Source organism: Sciurus vulgaris, assembly GCF_902686455.1.
Source record: "Sciurus vulgaris genome assembly, chromosome: 3".
In the NCBI taxonomy this organism is placed as follows: Eukaryota; Metazoa; Chordata; class Mammalia; order Rodentia; family Sciuridae; genus Sciurus; species Sciurus vulgaris.
In genome coordinates, this window is record NC_136463.1 from 131,661,467 (window position 1) to 131,679,978 (window position 18,512).

Here is an 18,512-nt window from a genome sequence, read left to right on the forward strand (position 1 = left end):
GGGGAACTGCAAGAAGCTCCATTTGGTTGAAGACTTCAAGATAAAGTGAAGCAATTAGTTGGGGTTGGGTTATAGAATAGAGGAACTTCAGCCATAGGCTAAGGAACTGGGGCTTTTTTTTTTTTTTTTTTCTTTTCCTACTTTCATTATTATTTCAAGTGTTTTAACCTAAGGTCTGATTATTATGCCATTAAAGAATAAAGTGATCATTTAAAGAATAAAGTGACCCTTTTGACAGTTTTTGGAGGAAAATAACTGTTTACACAACTGCAGCATTTATGGTTTGGGTAAAAAAAGTTCTTTTGACTAAAATTTTTGATAGAGACTTTCCACAATAAATTGGGTGACCTTATCACTCAGATGAAAGTTGGTTACAGCTTTCTGCATGCATTTATTTTGATTCTTCCTAGACTCCCTGATGTTAGCATCTCACAGCTGTTTATTTTGGCCAGGTAGGTGGTATCAATGCCCAACATTCCATTCTCTGGCAAATAAGACACCAGGTTGTCTGAAGGCTGAGTCATTAAGGCCCTTTCTCTTTTTTTGCAGGTTCCTACTTAGTGTTTTCTTTTCAGAATGGGCATATTGTAAGCAATGAAGCCATTGGTTTACTGCCCAGGAAAGTACAGCCCTGGCTTTTTTCTGTTCCAAGGAGTTGTTTGTGGTGTGCTTTGGGAATATTCTGGGTTGATATTTTTAGCTATTGAGGTCTATTAATGGAATCTTATCAGATCAGCCTGAATCACTGTTAAGAAGGGCCATCTTTGTTACAACTCTGGCTGACGAACTCAGGTGACTAAAGCTTGAGGCTTAGTGGGCAAAGTTGTTTAATTTGCTCTGTGATGATCTCTTACAGCCTTTAGTCCTCACTTTCAATAAATAATTATAATAAGAGTGACCATACACATAGTTTTAAGTGCATACTTCTGAGGACTGACCAATTCAATCCTCAGAATAATTCTAACAGGAGATACGATTACCGTCTGTTACTATTCATGACAAGTAGGTTGTGAAAGGAGGCACTCAGAAGCTCTGTAACTTATCCAGGGTCACATTACTGGTAGTTGTCTAAGCATTGATTTGATCCTAGGCAATTAGGCTCCAGGGTCTTTACCCTTGATTGTATTAAAATCCAGGGACACCAGTAAAGATGACCCCAGATTTAATTAAGTAGACAACAATGTGAGCCTAAATATTTATGACTAATTTAATCTGTATAATATGAAGCTTTGAATTTAAGAAATTTCAGACAGTACAATATACAAGACACCAGGAAATCTATTTAGCATCATTTTTGTTGTTCATACTTACTCTTACAACTTGGTTAATACCTCACAGAGGAAACATTTGAGATTTGAGCAAGGACTAAAAGAATGCTGGACCAAGAAGAATATTCAAGGTAGAGGGAATGACACACACAAAAACTTGGAGAAGCGAAATAGCATTCAATGGGGATGTTTGGAGAAAACTATGATGTCCTCTGTGTCTGAAACAGGCAGTGTGCTTCAAATATAGAAGTGTGACAAAGATTGTGGATTGTACTCTACTAAGCAGATTAACAACTGTCCTCCAGAGCATTGTCTTAGTCTGCATTGTCCTGCTATTACAGAATACTGCAGACTTGGCAATTAATAATGAAAAGAGAGTTTTGACTTATAGTTCTGGATGCAAGGAAGTCCAAGATCAAGGTGCTGGCATCTAATGAGGACCTCACTGTTACATCATAACATGGCAGAAAGCATCATATGGCAGACAGGCAGGGGGAGAGAGAAATGGGCTAAGACCTGCAATGACAGCATTAGTTCATTCATGAGAGCAGAGCCCTCATGACTGAGAGAGTTCTTAAGGGTCCCACTTCCTGGTACCATCACAATGACAATTAAATTTCAACATGAGTTTTGGAGGGACAAACTTTCAAACTATAACACAGAATTTTGTATCCAATTTCAGAGGGCTCCCAGGGTCTCTGAAACTCTCCTATAGGTCCCCCAAACCCCTTTTCCCAATCATTAGAGAATAACTGAAGAAGAGGCTAACTTAAGAAATATGTCTCTGATAACAAGGAAAGTATTTCCTGGAGGAGAGAATGATTGGGAGCAGAGAAATTGGAATGGTAAAGAAGAGTAACTGCAGTTTCTAGCTTGGCTTAAGGGTAGATAGTGATGTCATAAATTAAGTAATACAAAGAGGAGAAGGGGGACAAGGATGGAAATGGATTGGATTTTTAGACCCATTGAGTTTCAGGTACACAGGATACAGTTTAATGGAAATGGCCAGTAGGCAGTTGGAAATGCAATCTGGAAGAGGTCAGCACTGGAGAGGGTGATTTAACAGACTCTAGAAAATGGGGTTGAAACCTTCCAAGGAAGATAAGGCTGCCCAAGGGGAGCCTCAAAGAGAAGGGCAAAAGAGGAGGAACTCAAATATCTAAATTGGGGAAAAGAGACTTTGAAGAGCAGCTGCAGCCTTACAGCATTTGAACCCTTCCTGTATGCCTGTATCATTCCAAATTCTTCACATACAGGAATTTATGGACTTCTCAAACAATTTCATGATGGAAGCCGAGGTAACCAGAGCTGGTAAGTCACTTGCAGTGATAAATTAGTGATAGTATCATTAAGCAGATTAAATGAGTTAAGGGAGTTTTTGTTTTAACTTTTATAAATCTAAATACAGATTAGTAAGCTTTAATGATTGTATTCCTTGCTTTTCCCCTGGTATGTCAAGTAAATATAGTATAATCATTAGAGTTCATGAAGGAAATATGATCTGAGACTTTCATAAATTTCCAGAGTCCCTGACTTTCTCTTACACAAATATTCCTGTTAAGATTCATGCATTTCTTCAATATATTTTTGTAATAGGATAAGCTTTCCCTAAAGTTTCCTCTCAGTTAATGAGTATGTTTGGCATTAGTTGGAGTGTTCCTGAATTGGTTTCATGATTAACATTTTTCATATTTCCATATAGAATATATGTTAGATCATCTTTGCTGTAATCCAAGATGTCACCAGATTTTGCATTCTGTTTTCAAGTAACTCAAAACTTTCTCTTTTGTCCTGAACCCAGGCTTCCTTAGCATTCTTTTATTTGCCCATTGTCACTACACTAGCAATGGAAATTTTCTTTGGAGCCCATGTTTCCAGAATAACACTTTTTTTTTTTTTTTTACACTTCTGGGATTATGCACATTGAGGAGCAAAGAATGTTGAAACCACCCCAAGTGGCCCTGGATGAGCTCTCTTGTGGACAGGGGTCAGCAAACTACAGTTCATCCACATTTTGTAAATAAAGTTTTACTGTAATCCAGCCATGGTTCTTCATTTGCACATTATCTCTGTCTATTTTTTTGTTATAATAGTGGAGTTGAATAGTTGCATCAAATAGTAGACTATGTGGCCCACACAACCTGAAATATTTGCTGATTTGAATCTTTACACAAAAAGTTTACTTACATGTTCCAGAGTATACTACTTTTTGAAGATTAGGATATATCCTGAGCATGTTTACAGTGCTTTAGAATTAATGAAATCCTTAGGATTTCATAAATTTCATTTAGCTGAAAAATAGAACTGTGAGCTGTTTCTATAATACTTATGTTTGGATATAAAACAGAAGTTGTGGACTCCTTTAAGTAATCTATCATCAGAATCTTTACCTGTGTGATCAATCATGTGAATTTCTGTCAAGATTAACAAAATGATTCAATTCTAGTGAAAAAACAGTCTTTGAATGTTTAATAGTGCCTATTCCTTTATGCTTAGCCTTTGAGATTTGGAGAAATAAAACCCTTTCCCATCATCACAGAAATACACATCAATTTGAACTAAGTTAGATGCAAACAAAAAAATCTGGAAAATTGTCTAGAGTGTAGAAATGTAACAGACTGAGAAACTTATATTTTGTGTTGAGTAAATGATACCAAGTTTATGAGCATGGTGACTATCCTCAGGTTCTACATCTGTGGATTCAACCAGCAAAGCTCAGAAAACTTTGTACTGAACTTATCCAGACCTTTTTCCTCATCTTTGTTCCCTAAACAATATAGCAAAACAACTGTTTATATGGCATTTGCATTTTACTAGGTATTATAAGTCATCTAGAGATGATTTAAAAGATATAGGAAGATATGCATAGGTTATATACAAATACTACACCATTTTATCGGAGACTTGAGCATCTTCGGATTTAGGTATCTGTAGGTATCCTGGAACCAATTCCCAGCAGATACCCAGGGACCACTATATCTTAATTTACCTGGATCATGTTTCAGAAAAAATGAGTGTATCCTATTTCCCATTGACTGTTTTGATAAGACAAAATATCCATGAACCCATATAGATTCAATCATCTCTCAAATTCTTGCTTTCCCTCTGCTAATGGCCACTCTTCCAGGTAGCTCTGGGCTGCTAATTGATCTCCCAAGGCTCTCTCTTGCCTCTTCCTCCAGGGTGTTCTGTCACTGGATCTGTGTCCCTGAAGCATGACCATGTGACTCACCATTTTGGACTTCGCTCCTGTTCCTTACAGCTCACATTTAAGACCTTCCACAGTGTTCCACCCTCCCCCACTCCGCTCTTCTTTCTCTCCCTTAAACTCTAAGTACTGGGCCTACAGACTACACTTTCCCATTTCTTGATTTTCTTACACCTTTCTCACTGTTTGAAATGCTCTGTTTTTTGGGGGGGTGGGTAGGTACCCAGAATTGAACTTGGGGGTACTCAACCACTGAGCCACATCCCCAGCCCTATATCTTATGTTTATTTAGAGACAGAATCTCACTCACTGAGTTGCTTAGCACCTCCTTTTGCTGAGGCTGGCTTTGAGCTCACAATCCTGTCTCAGACCCCCGAGCTGCTGGGATTACAGGCATGCATCACCACTTCCAGCAAATGTTCTTTATTCATCCCTGGTTGACCATTTCTGCCTGACTTTACTCATCTTTCCAATGCTTCCTCTTTTGAGCAAGTTCCTCTAACCTACTTCCCTTCCAGCCCACATATTCCAAGCTAGAATTCTTATTTCCATGTCATGAATATCTGTAACATACTTTCTGCTTTTATGACTTAAAATAACTTAAAAAGATTATTCACGTGTCTCTTCCTTTTATTTCTGACTGAACTCTCAATGGGCTAAGGGAGGGGACTTTGCTTTTGTTGATTATTATGTTTATAGATCCTCTTTAGTCTCTGGTTTTGATGATATGATAACTATACAATTGACTTACTAATGAGTGGTCAATGATCAGTATTTAATGACAGATATGAAAACTCAGATGTGTACATATGGCGGATATGTTATTTCAGCTCTTGAATTTTAACTTCTGTGAAATACAGTAGCACTAATGAGATCAGATAAATTTCAAAAAATTCACAGCAGTTTTTAGGTAATATGACCGAGGTTTGTATTTTTCATCTTCAAAAGGTTATCCTAGCGCAACTTGTTTTCATAAAATGTATTGGGTGACAACACTAAAATATATTTTCTAGGGACTTAGATACAGTGTGGAAACTCTTAGTGTGAGAAAACCTATCACAGGTATGAAGAGAAAAAACATGCTTCTTGTCATAACACTGCTGCTGGTGAAGAATAGCAATACAATGATCTTTTCAACAATTTAAAGGTGGTGACAATAGACAAGGTCAATAAGACAGCCAAGAAAGGTCCTGTACTGTATCTTGGGCTTCAGTTTTCTGGAAAAGCAATGTAGGACATCTAACCCTAAATTAACCAGATCAGTTTCTCTATGAAAATGATGTGAGCATTGAAATAAAGCCATGGGCCACATATTTTTAGGAAAGAGTCAGAAGCACCTCACCTCTTATTTTTGTTGTGAAATGGACTTTGCTATATAAATTCCTGACTTTGTATAAATACTCTCTGGCTATTCTGGCTGTCTTTACTATTTTAAGACACTTTATTATTTTACAGAGTGATGGAGCTTGCTTTATCCTGTTTTGCATTGCAGTCATTTACTTAGTAGCTCCTCAGCACAGTCTAGTCTTTGATAGAACACATCATGGCCTCTAAGAAATTGAGTAAGAAGTGAGAGGAGTGTGTGTGGAGAATGCAGTAGACAAGAACATGGTGTATACTGAGCAAAATTCAGGTTGTGGGAGGATTAGTCACAGGGCTTAGAGGAAGCATTCTGTTGCAAAGATAATGGATCATTTGCTTCCTGACTGAGCCATTCAGAAGGAACCATTGCCAGATAACCAAACTCTGCTGAATGAGAGTTTCCAGAGACTCCTACGGGAGGATTGGTTGGTGTAGGAGGCTTTGTTCGAATCAACCTTTCCAACCTTTACAACTTTTGATTTATTTATGTCTAAGGAGGAGTATTTGGAAGCCTTTTTGCTCTGTAGAGGGTATCCTTAAATTAGAATATGATTCTTTTTACCAGTGTGTGTTGATAATGCTATTAAAAAACAGAGAGAAGGAAAGAATCGATGTTGGTTATATTTTTTAAAAGAAACCTCTTCCTTTCTCTAAGTGCCTTTCTTAACTAGGGCTTTAAGAATTAATCTTTCACGTGTGTTGTCACGAGGAGCAATCAGGCTCCAATTTTATAAGCTTATCACCTTTGGACTTCTGCCCTGAATGCAGTTTGTGTGCAGAGTAAAAGAAGATCACGTGTTGTTTCTTAATTTACATAAGATTGAATTGCCACTTGGTGAACTCCCTGGTTTTAATAAAAATTAATACATTAGTCACCTGGAAATTTGGAATGTAAATTATGACTATATAAACCTGTCTAATCAATTTTTTGAAGCTGAATTAAGACATATTCCTATTTCTGACTTAAATGACTGTCAGAGGTATTGGTTACAGCTGAACCACTAATAATAGTGTGGTAGTAATTTTTAACCCAGAGTACTCGGTCCCCTAGGCGGTTATAGAGGGCTCTGCACTTCATGTTGGTGGTTGTCTTGTGTGTACAGTACGTCCACATGAATATTAATCGCTTCAGAACAAGCCCAAACTCCTTGACACAGCATACACAGTGTGACAGTATTCACTTTTGTGCTCTTAACAACAAAACAGATGATAACAGATTAATTTCTTACAGAGCACATATAAATTAAATTTTCATATTTTAGCTCTTGCACATACCGTGTGTGCAGGGATCTAAGTTCTGGTCCCTGTTTTGCAGTGTGTACACATCCTGTAGGGGAGATACGAGGCATAAGCACATGAGTAGAGCTCACCAAAAGTTCAAGGTACAGTAAGCAGGTGCTTTCCTAGTTGGGAAGGAGTCAGGAACTGTGGTTTTGAGCTGGATTCTGAAGGAGGTATTGAAAAGACCATGGGGGAAGAAAAGAAGGAAGTGGGAAAGTGCCCCCTGAACTGGGGTCTGAAGACACCGTGTATGTGAGGTGTGCCTTTTCCCTCCCCTCTGGGGAGATGAAGGGAAGGAGAGGGATCCTTAAGCTTACCCCATGATCCTCTAGTCTCTAGTCTCCTTCCCGCTTTGCCTTTCCACTTGCCATTTTTCAGATGGTGAAGAAACTGTAGTGAATGGACAGGGGGAGAAGACTGGGGGCAGGAGTGGGCAAAAGGAGCTGCAGCAAAGCACAGGGACTGTAACCATACTTCTCTTCCTTTTTCAGTGTCCTCATCTTTTCCAGAGCTTGGCAAAGTCCATCATAGGAAAGAACAAGGAAAAAGTGGTTAGGGCAATTTCTATAGCTGACCATTTGTGTTCCATCTGTCTATAAATGCTTGAGATTAATGAGCATAGATTGAGTCATGTGTGCAGAAAATAAAAAGATATAATTCCAAGCATACAAAAATAACCTTGATGGGCCCTAATTACTCATTCTATGTCATCATCATAATCAGCAAATTTTATTTGGACCTATAAGATATGTGGAAATGTATTATAACATATTAGAATTTAAAAAAAAACATTTAAAAGATGGAGAAGGATTTAGAAGGAATACATTTTTGCAGGAAGATGGTACTTGAAGCACTCAGCATAGGATGCTGGCTGGACATCTTTTGCTGTTTGAGTAAATCATAATGGTTCAGAAGTGGGGAGACGGGTAGCATTTCCGTGTGCATTTTTATTCTTTCTTCATAAGTAAAAAGAAAGAAAAAGTAAAATAGAGTAAAAGAATAGGCTTAGAAAAAAACCAAACTTGGGGAATAACTTTTAAAGCTATCTTATGAATAAATGAACATTTCAGAGAGTTTTGTGGCTTGAAGGAGAAAACAGGTATCATATCACAGAATCAAAGAGTAACTAGTATAGCTTCTACTGTGGACTACTTGTCAGGTTCATCTTTATTTTTCCCTAGAGTGAACATATTTATTTTCCCATAACATAGCGTTTCTTTGTTTTCTGAGAAATTACGTCAAGTTGACAACTGTATTCTTTTGATAGTATAGTTAGCTGTCTCTGCTAGGTGATTGCTGTAGAAGTTTGGCAATAATTTTGCTCTTTTTTTAATTTAATTTTTCAATATGTTCTAATTAATTATGCATGACAGAATGCATTTATGCATTTTGATAAATCATACATAAATGGAGTATAATTTCTCATTTTTCTGACTGTACATATTGTAGGATCACATCAGTCATGCAGTCATATGTGTACATGAGGTAATAATGTCTGTTTCACTCTACTACCCTTTTATCCCCATACCCTTTCCCTTCCCTTCACTCCCCTCTACATAATCTAAAGTAACTCTATTCTTCCTTAGTGCTCCACCCCTCATTGTGAATTAGCATCCACATATTAGAGAAAACATTCAGCCTTTAGTGTTTTGACTTATTTCACTTAGCATGATGTTCTCCAACTCCATCCGTTTACCAGAAAATGCCATAATTTCATTCTTTAAAACTGAGTAATATTCCATTATATATACATATCACATTTTCTTTATCCATTCATCTGTTATAGGACACCTAGGTTGGCTGCAAAGTTTAGCTATTATTTTGAGTTGAACTGCTGCTGTAAACATTGATGTGGCTACATCACTATAGTATGCTTATTTTAAATCCTTTGAGTATAAACCAAGGAGTTGGATAGGTGAGTCAAATGGTGTTTCCATTCCAGATTTTCTGAGAAATCTCCATACTGCTTTCCATAATGTTCTTCTCAGAAAAAACAAACAAACAAAAAAACCCTACATCAATATTGTGAAAAGAGGGACTGGAATTGTGGCTCACAGTGGTAGAGCACTTGCCTGGCATGTGCAAGGCCCTGGGTTCGATCCTCAGCACCACATATAAATAAATATTAAAATAAAAGATTACTGACAACTAAAAAATATTTTTAAAAAATAATAATGTGAAGAGAGAGCCTACAAATTGGGAGAAAATTGTTACTACATGCACCTCAGATAAAGCATTACTCTCTAGGATATTTAAAGAACTCAAAAACTTAACACCAAAAAAAAAAAAAAAATCAATAAATAGACTAAGGAACTGAACAGGAACGTCACAGAAGAAGCTATATAATCAATCAACAAATATATGAAAAAATGTTCAACATCTCTAGCAATTAGAGAAATGCAAATCAAAACTACTCTAAGATTTCATTTCACTCCAATCAGAATGGCAATTATCAAGAATACAAGCTACAATAAACGTTGGCAAGGATGTGGGGGAAAAGTACACTTGTACATTGCTGGTGGGAATGCAAATTGGTGCAACAATTTTGCTCTTAAAAGTTAAGTTGGCAACTATTAATGGGTCTTGATCAGAGCAGTAGTTTCTGCACATTTATATACATGTGATGAGAGCACTTCATATTTACTTTCAGAAAAAACCCTGTCTGATATTTACATTTGATTGAAGGACAAAATTACAAAATTTGGTTCCAGAAAATATACTTTGTCCTCTCTTAGAAAATATTGGTTGTTTCACGAGGCTGTGGTTGTGGCTCAATGGTAGAGCGCTTGCCTTGCATGTGTGAGGCACTGGGTTCAATCCTCAGCACCACATAAAAATAAATAAAATGAAGGTATTTTGTCCATCTACCACCAAAAATTTTTTTAAAAAGAAAATATTTTTTTGTCTCATATTGGAAGTTTTCTTACTCCAAACTCTGGGTACATTGTTACTGTGAATGTTACTGATGTAGGTCTGTGAGATTATGTTAAGACTGAGCCAAGGAAATAAAAAGTGGAGACACTTTCCAGTATGCACTTTCTCTCTGAAAGCTATATTGAGAGGAATTTTCTGATTGGTTATAGGCAGTCTTTCTGAAAGGCTTGTGAGAGTTCTGCAGAGATATACTGTATGACTGTAATCTCTCTTTTTCAGGTTCTGCCCCTTGCTGGGAAAACAGCAAAAGAAGGAAATTAAGGCTCCACCCTGTAATTTACCCAGATATCAAGACCAACAGACTGTGTCCGAGACGAAAAGCCACAAGCATCTGAGGATAAAGCACTGCAAAGCAGCATTGACCGTGAAACCAACTACAGCCAACCTACCTAGAAGACCGACTCCAAGGTACAAGGTGAGTTGGCAGAACTTCAAACTCCTTTCAAAAGGAGGGTGAGATTAGGCAGTGATTAATAATAGTAAAAGATGAGTGAGACATCACCAGTCACAGGAAGCACTGCCTTTACATCTTCTATTTGTGTGTTAGATCCTGAAATGTGTTATAATTCTGGTTATGTTTAGTCACCTCAGTAAAAAGTTTTCTGTTAAGGATAGAAAGTAAAAAAACATGCAAAAATATTTGTTAACATTTTTGTGTTTCCTATCTGCAGTCTAGCATCATGAAGAAATAAGACCCTACCTTTCCCTTCTTGAATAATGGGAGTTTGGAGACTTAAACTCCAAACAAATCCACATATGCATACATATTTACATTTTTAAATGCATCCAATTTTTATAATTTTTTAGAGTAAACAGATAATCAATTGTTTTCTCTACCCATATGACTAAAATGACTGGTAAAGTAATTGAAGTACTTACTGTGGTCTTCTTGTCATTTTTCATATTTGCACTTAATATTTTCTGAGCCATTTCATATGTGCCATTTGACATCTTAGGCCCAGTGATTTTTGGTCCTCATAATATAGAATCAGCCCTTCCACTTACCCAGAACTTTGTTTCAGTCAGTGATCCCCAGGATGGAAGATTATAGAATTAGGAAGTTGGTTTGCAGTTTAGTCTTTAGCATTCCTTAAATATTTAACTACTAAATCTGTAAGCTAATCTTACAGATTTATGGTGCCTGTCTGGCACCTACACATAGGCTTTTGAGTTTAAGAACCCTGCCAGTTCTTTTTCTTCCATTATATGAAGTCACTTCCATGTACCTTAACCTAGTACTTTGGTATCTTCATACTCTGCCACTATTTTAGCATTTATTATTTTATATGTAATGTGTAAGCTTTGAAAATAGTAGCTTTTTGGGGTAAACTGATAATTGTAGGCTTGCTTAGGAAAAAAGGAAGACATTTCCAAAGTAAGATGGTAATTGGTCTTAGTTAGGAGTTCTGATTGGCATAATGATGTAGTCCAAAATTTTTTCCCAGATGTTGAGGTTGTCATCTGAGTCTGAAATTTCATGACCTATGGGCTCTGTTGCCTGATCTGATTGTTTTGGTCCCAGGGAGGAGACCTGATTCATTAAATTAACTTCTTTTTTGAATGACACCTGTAGGATTTAGAGTTCATATTCTAGCCCCTCACTTTGGACACCAGAGTGATTCAGTAAGAAATCTGCTATACCTTTTACATGGGCAGAACTTTGGCATTGAGAAATATTGCCACCAGAATCAGACAGGCCTTCAAGCCCAGTGAGTTGTAGTTAATCACAAGACTTCTTTTATTATATCTTGTTGTGAAGGGAAATTCATTCAGTCATGTTCCTGTTAATTTTGCATTAACCAAACTTTAATATGGTTATGAAGTACTTTAACCTGGAAGCACTTCAGATCATAGAGTCTTTGTGGACATAGCACTTTTCTGTCTGCATTAGCCAAACTCAAATAAAGGAAATTGATATACTCCCAAAAGAGTGGTTCCTTTTTTAACAAAATTATTTTAATAAAATGTAAGGTTTACAGAAGATTCCCACCAGTAGTTGCCTGTTTCTTAAACAGATTTTAAGTCTCAGGGTGAAGCAAACAAAGAAGGCTATCTGGCTTGGAATTTTCTTTGGGGGAGCTGCTTAGTGTGCTGCTGCCTGCATTACTTTACTCTATCTCATAGAATCTTAGGTCAGACCACACGTAAAAATGAAGTGTGCATGAGTCCTTTTGACCATCAAGTTTAGTTTGTGGAAATAAAGAACTTGGAAATTTGCTTCCACACGTTTGTTTAATAGTGACTAGGCTAGGTGAGAAAGAAATTAGTCTTTTTTTTTTATTTTAGAAGATAAACTCAGGTGATTGACATCTCATTTTCTTAATGAAGTTTGTTGTTATTTTGTCACAGGAATTAGGGTTTATATGCATGTATACTCAGATGCTTTCAAGCTGGGCATGATGGTGAGGGAGATAGATGTAGAAGGGGCAAGATGGTGTGAATAAGGAGATGCAGGGCAGGGCCAGAACAACGGAGCATGGATAAGGACTTCTGATGAAGTCAACTTCCTGGTTTATGAAAATGCTCATGGACACAAGCAGGGGACCCAATCAGACAGACACTTCCGTACTCATACTCCTAAACCTGGGACCCAATAGAAAACTAAAGCAGATGTGTGGACAGAGGGGAGGAGATAAGAAAAGGAGGAAATTCCAGAGACCAAAGAACAGGCCAAAACTCCCCCACCAGATTCCCAGTTCTAGGACCCCTTCTCTTCAGAGAAGTCTATCTCTGTATCTCTGTCACTTTTGCAATAAACCTACTTCTTGCTTGCTATCTCTGTGTCCTGTTCTTTAGTTCTTTGCTGAACAGAGATAACAAACCCAGCACTTCTAGATGGTAACAGTGGAACATGCCTGTAATCCAGTGACTGGAGAGGCTGAGGCAAGTGTCGGAAGTTCAGGCCCGCCTCAGCAACTTAACAAGACCCTGCCTCAAAATAAAACATAAAAAAGTACTGGAGATGTAGCTAAGTGGTAGAGCACACCTGGTTTTAATACTCACTACCACCAAAAAAGAAAAACAAGTGCTTTCAGAAAATCCTTTCATCTCCCATTCTAGAGTTCTTGTTAACAACTCCACATTCCATTTCACTTAATTCCCTAAGCAAATGATAACCAGGATTGAAAAAAGGGGAAATATATAGGGAGGGCTTAGGAGACATTACTTACAGTATAAAACAGGTTAAATGTAACTTTATAAAAAGGTTAACTTGGTAAATCACCTAACAGTCAGCAAACATAACAGGGCTAGGCAAAAAATGGAGAAGGGGAAACACACCAAATCCAGGTAAGAAAGCTCCCTTTGTCTGTTTCAAGGGTCTTGAGATCAGGGCAAGAGGAGTCAGTGTGGATAAGGAATGATGGGGCGGGAAGATGGGGGTTAGTTCAAAAGGAAATGGAATGCTAATACCTCCTGAACACTTCCCCCTCCTCCTCACCAGCTGCCAAGATCACCTGGCTCCAGGGAATTGTTGCTCCCAACAAGGAGTTTTTAAGAGCACTCCTTCCTGTCTTCCTGGGCAGATATGGAAAATAGAGAAAGGTACCCCCTAGATGGCACTATTCTTCCCTTTTGGTCACATAGGCAAGGTAGGAGGAGGGGACACGGGGACATGATAAGACAGGAAATCTGAAATCTATAGAAGGAGCAGGACCCCTCCACTCCTTGGGGTACCAGTTCTGGACCCCCTCCTCTCAGGAGGACTCTCTCACTCTGTTCTGTCCTTTAAATAAACTGTTTGCTGTTGCCTCAGACATTTCTCTGGGTGCAGTCTTTCAGTCTTCAACACTGGGGAACAGGGCCCAATCCTGATTTTCAAGGTTGGTTTCAGTGAGACCTTAGGTAGTGGAAGTGGAGGTGCTAACAGCATTTTACTGCCCTCTTTCTTCCCATCTTTGGCTTTTCCTCTGGTAGAAGGGGAATGCTTCTGCTCAAGAGGTGTCTCATTTTAAAGAGCTAAGGGGATGAAGAGGGAAGCAGCAGGCCATGTATCCAGCAGGCCATGTATCCAGCGCTTCTGTACAGGGAAGAGGAGTGAGGAGACCTCGGTTATTTCCCTGTAGCACAGCTGAAAGTGTGGGATCAAGGGAGGAGGCAAGCGTGTTTACGCAGCATGAAGGCTGTAGGCCAGCTCTGTTGGCATCCTCAATCTGGTAGGTGAAGTTTTAGAAAAATAAGTTAACCAAACATCTGAGAGATTTAGACCAGCTTTGAAAAGTAAATTGTACATTAAATACACATCCAGTAAAAGTGGAACTGTAAAAGTGATTAAGTGGAAAACAAAAAAGGAGTGCACTGTTAACTCAAGGGTTCATAGTGTAGATAGTAAGAAAGAGGGAAGTTTTGATTTGTTTCTTGGAGAAGTTTTGGGGTTTCCTTCTTTATTTCTATTTTCAAGAAAAGACCTTTAACTTGAAAAATTTTGATCTTATACAAGATTCCTATATCCCCAGCCAGGTACAGTGGCACATGCCTATAATCTCAGTGACTCGGGAGTCTGCGGCAGGAAGATCACAAGTTCGAGGCTAGCCTCAGCAACTTAGCAAGACTCTGAACAACTTACTGAGACTCTGTCTCAAAATAGAAAGAATTAAAAGGGCTGGGGATGTAGCTCAGTCGTAAAGTGGCCCCGGGCTCAATAACCAGTGCCTCCCACACAGAAAGATTAATCCATCCCCTTCCCTTTTTATTTTGGTTACTGAAAGGGGACATCATGATGTGCCTACCCCTGCATTCTTCAGTACACTTCTCTTTAGTATATACATTCTCTTACAAAATTATGTCATGTTATGCTAAAAATATGAATGACAGTCCTTTAAATATCATCTACTACTCATTCCATGATCCTGGATTTTTCTCAAGGTTGCCTTTCTACAGTTGGTTTATGTAAGATCTAAAAAAAAGACATGCATTTAATTTGCTTATTGAGTCTGTAAGTCTCTTATCTAGAATATTCCGCCTTCCATTCGCTGAAGAAACTAAACTGCTTGGGCGATAGAATGTTTCTAGGTAGAATATTCCCCATGCTAGATTTGGCTGATGGTTGTTACCTTTTTTCTCTGTCATCCAGATTTAGTAGGACTTGGAAGTTAGATCTTGAGACTTGATTGGATTCAGCTTTAACTTTTTTGGCAAAAGTTCTGCTTCCTTTGTGCTGTGTACTGCATGTGGTGTCTCCTCAGGAGGTACATATGGTCTCCCTGCCCTGCTGTTTGTGATGCTGTAGTTAAACAGCAACTTCAGGGAGTAACATCCTGATCCCTCTCGTGTGAAGTTATCCGATCAGGTTTTTTTTCACCTAATGATTTTGTATATTGATAATTAATAAGTGTTACCTGAAAATATTATTTCATTTGGAATTATAAAAGTGGTGATTTCCTCCCACCCCCCATTTTAGCATTTCTTCTATGTTTATTAGCTGGGATTTTTTTATAAAGAGCTCCCTCACCAGTTAGTATTTGGTTACCCTGAAATATAGTACAAACAGGAAAGGCAGAGTAAGGGCTTAATATTTCCCTTATAATTGACAATTTGAGAATTGGTAGATCAGTTTCTTCAAAAGGGAATAAATGATGTTTCTTTGTTTTTTTTTTTTTTTTTTTTAAAGAAGTGAGTTCTCGTTTCTCATGAGTCATTGTAGATTTATGGATTTTTAATATTTTCTAAATTTAATTAATTGCAGTGTTTGGAGTTTCTTTTGGTTTTTGTTTTTTGATGTGCAGATAAAATCTTTGTTCTCTGGAAATCCCTTCAGTTGACTTCTGTGTATACATATAGAAAAGGGAACTATCATGTGAATCACAGTGAACTTTGACATACTAAGCTCACTAGTATATCCTGTACCAGAACACAAAACAGAGGGTTCCACAGTATCATTGTTCTGTTAAGTTTCTTTGGGACCCTGCTTTTTCATATAGTAGGATGCTTTAAGCTGCTCTTAGCATTTCATACTCACTGTTCCAAGAAGTCCTTTTAGTAGGAAATAAAATTTAGAAACCACAGCTGGGCATTAGGGGTGCTTATTCCCATGGGTTGTCAGTGTTTCCAGGGAGTAGAATAAGAAATACATTTATTTATTTATTTATTCATTCATTCACTCGTTTATTTATTTTGCTGTGCTGGGGATTGAACCCAGGGCTTGGTACTTTGTAGAGGCAAGCACTCTACCAACTGAGCTATATCCCCAGTCTGAGATGTGTATATTTAAAGAGAAAAAATTCATGACTTCATATGAATTTTCCTGTTAACTTTATGGAGTTTTAATATTTGATTTTATATTTGTGTCTCTATTCTCTTACACTGAAAATCTTGCTTCAAAATAACATTGTAGCCAGGTATGACTTCCATGCTGGGGAGGCAGGCACAGAGAGCCAGGCCCAGCCCAGCTGGGCCCCAGCCTGCAGTCTAAGTGGTGCTGCGGTTGACCATTTGTCAACACATGGGGACATCTCTGCCCAGTAGCAGGGATTACATCCCAGCTGGAGGCCACCATCCCTAGAGGGGCAGCATCCTTTTTGGGTCACTGCATTATCAAGTTCCTCCGAGACATCAGGCTACTGAAGACTAGGAGGTGAGTTATTGGAAACCTGCAGAGACACTATAAGTCTGTAGTGGGGAAACTGCATTACCTCAGATTTGCACTCCTAGAGGGGAAAATACATGAGCAATATGAGAAAACAAGGGAAGAAAGTATCCCAAACAAACCTAGATGCTACATCAATAAAATCCAATGACAGCATGGCAGAAGAAATGTCTGAAAGGGAGATCATAATGTACATAATTAAAATAATCAGAGAAGCAAATGATGAGATAAGAGAGCAAATACAGGCTTTGAATGATTGCACCAATCAACAGTTAAAAGAGCAAATGTAAGAAGCAAAGGATCATTTCAATAAAGAGATATTCTGAAAAAAAAAAAAAAAAAGACAAATTCTTGAAATGAAGGAAACAATAAACCAAATTAAAAACTCTATAGAAGGCATAACCAATAGGATAGAACACCTGGAAGACAGAATCTCAGATATTGAAGACAAAATATTTAATCTTGAGAACAAAGTTGACCAAACAGAGAAGATGGTAAGAAATCACGAATGGAATCTCCAAGAATTATGGGATATCATGAAAAGACCAAATTTAAGAATTATTGGAATTGAGGAAGGCACAGAGAAGCAAACCAAAGGAACAAACAATCTATTCAATGAAATAATATCAGAAAATTTCCCACATCTGAAGAATGAAATGGAAAATCAAATACAAGAGGCTTATAGAACACCAAATGTACAAAATTACAACAGACCCACACTAAGGCACATTATAATGAAAATACCTAACATATAAAATAAACATAGAATTTTAAAGGATGGGAGAGAAAAAAAATCAAATTACATTCAGGGGGAAACCAATATGGATATCAGCAGATTTTTCAACCAGACCCTAAATGCTAGAAGGGCATGGAACAGCATTTTTCAAGCTCTGAAAGAAAATGGATGCCAACCAAGAATCTTATACCCAGCAAAACTTCAGATTTGATGGCAAAATAAAATCCTTCCATGATAAACAAAAGCTAAAAGAATTTACAAATAGAAATCCAGCACTACAGAACATTCTCAGCAAAATATTTCATGAGGAAGAAATGAAAAACAATGTTGTAAATCAGCAAAGGGAAGAACTACCCTAAAGGAATAGCCAAATAAAGGAGTAGACAAGTCATGTTAAAAACCAAAAATAAGCCAGAATGATCAGGAATACAAATTTTATCTTAATAATAACCCTGAATGGTTTTTTTTGTTTTTTTTTTTCACACAAGGAACCCTTTATTTTGCGCAGACGAATTCACGTCTGCACGGGGGAAGGGGAAAAAGAAAAGGAGAAAGATGGCTCACAGTTTCTCTCAGACATAGGAATTTCGTGGACTGAGAGGAACCAATCGCGGAGAATTCTTACAGACTGACTGATGGACCAATGACATATTAGGACGTAATGCTGGAGGCAGGAAGATTACAGCAACGTAAGCCGGAAATTCCTGTAACGTGAGAGGTGGGGAGAACGCAGATTGACAGGTCGTTGGGAGGTGGGAAATTCTTGTCACGGGAGAGAAAGGTGGCTTTATATCTTACATTCCATCATTTCATTTTATATAAAAAATAAAAAAAAATCTTGCTCTCCAGTTCTTTTTGAAGCCTTCTCTCCTTCCTGCCTAGGTGACTGGGGTTGGTTTTGCAGGTGAGATGTAAAAAGTTCATTCTCCTCCCAGGTTTCCAAAGGCAGATGATTTTCTTGGACTTCATTTTCTCGATTTAATTGATCCTCTATTTCTGCATTAACTGCCTGTCCCCAATTCTGACTTCATTTACCCCTCTAATACTAGGAACTCCTTCACTGCTATAGGGAAAAGGGCCGATGACCGATCTGACTTCTTCGAGCTGGTAGTGGACAGCGTGGGGCAAGCAGTTTGGAGG

At 37.9% G+C, this 18,512-nt stretch overlaps 1 protein-coding gene across 9 annotated transcripts in view; it reads left to right on the forward strand.

Moving 5' to 3' along the window:
* The window catches only part of OSBPL6 (oxysterol binding protein like 6), a 239,523-nt gene that overhangs the window by 76,481 nt on the left and 144,530 nt on the right, over positions 1-18,512 (forward strand). For all 9 annotated transcript variants that reach the window (XM_079132196.1, XM_079132198.1, XM_079132197.1 and 6 more), the window contains exon 2: positions 10,273-10,468. The gene's annotated coding sequence lies outside the window, so the exon portion shown is untranslated. The remainder of the gene's footprint in view (positions 1-10,272; positions 10,469-18,512) is intronic.